Source organism: Alligator sinensis, unplaced genomic scaffold (assembly GCF_000455745.1).
Source record: "Alligator sinensis unplaced genomic scaffold, ASM45574v1 scaffold543_1, whole genome shotgun sequence".
Classification (NCBI taxonomy): domain Eukaryota; kingdom Metazoa; phylum Chordata; order Crocodylia; family Alligatoridae; genus Alligator; species Alligator sinensis.
Genome location: NW_005842055.1, coordinates 2,513,659 through 2,518,176, shown reverse-complemented (window position 1 = coordinate 2,518,176; position 4,518 = coordinate 2,513,659).

Here is a 4,518-nt window from a genome sequence, read left to right as displayed (position 1 = left end):
GCGGGACCCTACCCCACCCCTGCAGCTCTTTCCAAGCCTGATGCTTCCATCACCCTATCAGGGCACAGGGCTGGGACCTGTCTCTGACCAGGACAGTTTCCAGCCAGCCCTGGGCTGCATGTAGAAGTCTGCATGTACAGCCAGAGATGGCTGGGGATTGCCCAAAACAGGACAGTCCCCAGCTACCTCCAGGTTGCATGTGCTTACCTGTGTAGCCTGGGGCTGGCTGGGAGGGAAACTGTCCCCATGCAAAGAGCTCCCAACCCCTGCTCTGTGATCACCATTGCAATAATGGGGCAGAGGCTGGGGAGCTTGTTTCCAGCCCTCACTCTGCAATTGCATGTAGGACAGGGGGAGCTTGTTCCCTGCCCAGCTCCATGAGCACAGAGCTGGGGGGAGGAACAGGTTGGGGGTTAACAGGGTCTTCCAGCCTGAACCCCCAACTGCAGAGCTCAGGCTGGGAGATGAGGGTCTCTCAGCACTGGCACTGTGACTTCAGAGCAGGGGCTGGGAGATAAGGGTCTTCCAGTGCTGGCCCCTGGTTTGGAGCTGGTGCTGGGAGCTCCCTGCTGGTGGGGGCTGGGGAGCCTGCTCCTCACACAGCTCCATGCTTGTGAAGCTGAGCAGGAGCAGGTTCCCCAGCCTTTGCCCTGCATGTGGGGCGGGCCAGGGAATTGTTCTGACTGGGGCAGGTCCCAGCCCCATGTCTCGATTGGGTGATCGAAGCAAAGGAAAGAGCTGCAGGATGGGGTGGATCCCAGCCCCTTACCCTGATCTGCCAGTGGGACAGCTAGTCACGGAGCTGCTGCTGGAGATAAAGGTCTCTCAGCCCCCTATTCCCTGATCACAATGGTGGAGAAGGAGCTGGAAGATGAGGATCTCCCAACCCCTGTTCCCTGATCTTGATCTCAGAGTTGGGAGGGTGCTTGGAGCTCCCTGCTGCTGGGGCAGGTGGACATAGCCTCCACCTGGGCTCCTGTGGCAGAGGCTGCCCTGGCAGCAATCTTTTGTCCCCTGGTGGACAGCTGACCAGGATCAGATTTTAATCCTGGTCAGGTGTCTACACAAGCGCTACAGCACCATTACTAATGCTGAGTAAATTTGCTACTTGCATTTGCCGGTAGCAAATTTACTTGGTATTAGGGAGGTTTACTGAAAAGTAACCATGTGCTTACTTCTCAGTAAACTATGCTAATGCCAAGTTAAGCATCTTGTGTAGATGAGCCCAGTGAGAGTTTTAAGTATTTAAAAATGTGTTCTGAATTAAAATAAAAAAATATTTTTTAAGTTCTTGAAAAATTCCATTTCTATAGTGCAATTTAGGTGAATTTTGCTATGTGCATGTTAAACATAGCACATACACAGCTATAACTGAAAAATCATTTATTTTTTAGCCACTAGGTGGCACTGTTATTCTGCACAAAAACAAGGCTGTCACTAAATAAATAAACGTGGGTAAAATTCAAGGAAACTGGTAGCTAATGTTAGATTGCTTGATTTGAATTAATAGTTATGGCTACTTCTCTTACTGTAAATCAGCTGCCCTTTTACCTCCAACGCATGTATAGACAGCAATCTAGAGCTCAATTTTTCATATGTATGTATCTATGTATATGGTGTGTGCGTGTGTATTTATGTGTATGTGTGTGTATCTGTATATGTATGTGTACACCCACAAACACACATGGTATATGAATTGACTGAGATATTTATATTGCATTACATTTCTTCTGATAATGTTTTTGCAATTCAGCACTTATGTAGTGTTATTATTTTTTTAATCTGGTACAGGAAGTTGTTTCTTCAAGATTATCATTAATCTTTGCTATTTACAGAAGTGTTGCTAAATCGGGGCCTGATCCTAGCTGTTGGAAGAAGATGGAAAGACTTTAATAGACTTGTCTTTAATAGACGTTGGATCAGATTTGTAGTTGCTGTTCAAGGAACTCATAGAGAACTCTGCCCTGTGATGTTCTGAATTGTACTTGAATGCATTCACATCATAGGTCAGTCGTGTGATGGAACTTTGCACCTTACACAGACACATTATAACTAATTTGACCCAAATTACTATATTATTGTTCTATCTTGTCAAGCACATGCCCATGATTCAACATGCTGTGTATCTCTGTGCAAGTTGCTGCTTCTTGTCCATTTGTATACTACCACTTTCCTGAGCATCAGATTATATGCAGAATAGATATCTGGGTAAATATACACAGGTCAGATCATAAAGTGATGGTGGGTCATGTCCACCACTGCTTTTGTTTCCTTGAAAACAACTTTTCCAATTTTCTTCTTGATACCTTAACTTGCAGCATGGCTCAGGCTGAAGAAAGAGGAATAGGTGGAAGAATGGTAGGGTAGGGTCTGTGCTAGTCCTTTCCATGCAATCTAAAAGAAAGGAGCTGGCAATGTCTAGTAAAACAAATACAGCTACAACACCATGGAGTTTAGTCCAGGAAAGGAGACAACAGTGATTTCCAGCCTACCAGCTCCTGAAAAAATGAAGCCTTTCCCAGGTTGTTCTGCTAGTTGAAATGGAGGTGGTCTGTAGATCTGAAGGTAGTTTGTTTAAACGAGAGCTGGTCAAAATATAGCCTGTGGAGGCCATATCCAGCCTGCTAATTGACTCTATCCGGCGTATGGGTGGGTGGCACCTCCGCCTCTAGCTCCAGCCTCTGCTGGCACCACAGGTGATGCTGGGCAGAAGCAGCCCCATGCACCCACCTGGTACTGCGTGGTAGGCCCTAGGTGAGCTGTGCTCAGGCCCCAGCACCCCAGTTTGGACTGGGCTGATGGTGCCTGGCCTGTCTGTGACTCGGAGCTGGTGGGAGTGGCTTTGGGCACTAGGATCATGTGGTGGGCGCTTCACACTTGTGCCCAGAGGTGGGTGCCTCCTGGCAGGTGAAGCCCCAGTCCTGCCTCTCATCTTGACCTGTGCAGTGCCACGACCTGGCCCAGCCACCTGCTGCCTCCTGGTGGCAGCCAGCATGGCTCCAATCCCGTCCACTCAGGTGAGGCTGCCCTGAGTGCCCTGGGGCTGGGCCTCCTCCTGAGGGAAGTGGGACCCTTCGGCTGTGAGTGGGTATAGCCCTGGCGGGGTATTGGGGCAGGCTTGAGGGAGCTGCTGGGTTTCCCCACACTTTGTAGGTCTAGTGTGGAGAGGAATGGATGGGAGCAGGTGGGGTTGGAGTGCAAGTGACTCCTAAGGGGCATGTCAGGGTGCAGGCTGAGGCAGGAGCACCCTTCTAATTTGGGGGCTGGCTGGCTGGTATCAGGGCTCTGCTGGGGGGGTGAGGGCATCCTCCCTTGGCCAAGTGTCCTGCTGGCTGGTTTTGGTTCCCTCGGGAGAGAGATTTTATTTTGAGCTATTAGGCAATTGCTTCTATATACGCTACTCATAAAACATAAATCAGTACAAAAATATTTTTTTAATAAAATTAAAATATTTTATAGTAGATATTTTAATTTTAGCATATTATTTGTTTTTTATCTATAGTTTGTTAAAATGATAACTTTACCATTAATTTTGTGTGCAGCCCTCAACAGCTCACTAAAACTCATTAAGTGGTCCCTCAACCAAAATAACTGCCCACCCCTACTTTAAACCATGATGATTGCTCTTGGGAATGAAAAAATACATATGCATTTGCAAATTAGCATAAGGATGCTGGAGCAATAGTTGGAGCAATTTTATCTGACAAAACATATATAGAAGTGACTTTAGCTATTGTGCTAAAATGGATTCTATTGTTGCATTTTGCAATCTTTGCTGGGTTAACAGTAAATTGTCCCTTTCAGAGCAGGGTAAGACAAATGGAGTAAGCTTTTGTTTGTGCTTCCAGTGTGTGGGAGACGCTGCCTTTGTAAATTCCAAAATGGTCGGGAACTGGTTTAATAAACTTCTCTCTCCAGATAGCTGGCCTCCTTTTTCAAGGATGGAGCTTATGAACTATGGGTATTTTCTGCTTTTGGTTACCAGTTCAAACTCGTTTAATGCCCCTCAGCAGATAAAAAATTGTTCCCATCTAATGAGCATCTGGAGCCTAGTGAGTTCCAGTTCAAACTCTGATGTCAAAAATTCATCATTAATTGTGAGCCTTTCAAGTAGGGAACAAGATGGCACTTCAAGAGGGATGTGGATAACCTGGAGAGGGTCCAGAGAAGGGCCACTCATATGGTTAAAGGCTTGCAGGCCAAGCCCTATGAGGAGAGACTGGGGCACCTGGACCTCTTCAGCCTCTGCAAGAGAAGGTTGAGAGGCGACCTTGTGGCTGCCTATAAGTTCATCACGGGGGCACAGAAGGGAATTGGTGAGGTTTTACTCACCAAGGCACCCCTGGGGGTTACAAGAAATAATGTCCACAAGCTAGCAGAGAGCAGATTTAGACTAGACATTAGGAAGAACTTCTTCACAGTTAGAGTGGCCAAGGTCTGGAACGGGCTCCCAAGGGAGGTGGTGCTCTCCCCTACCTTGGGGGTCTTCAAGAGGAGGTTAGATAGGCATCTAGCTGG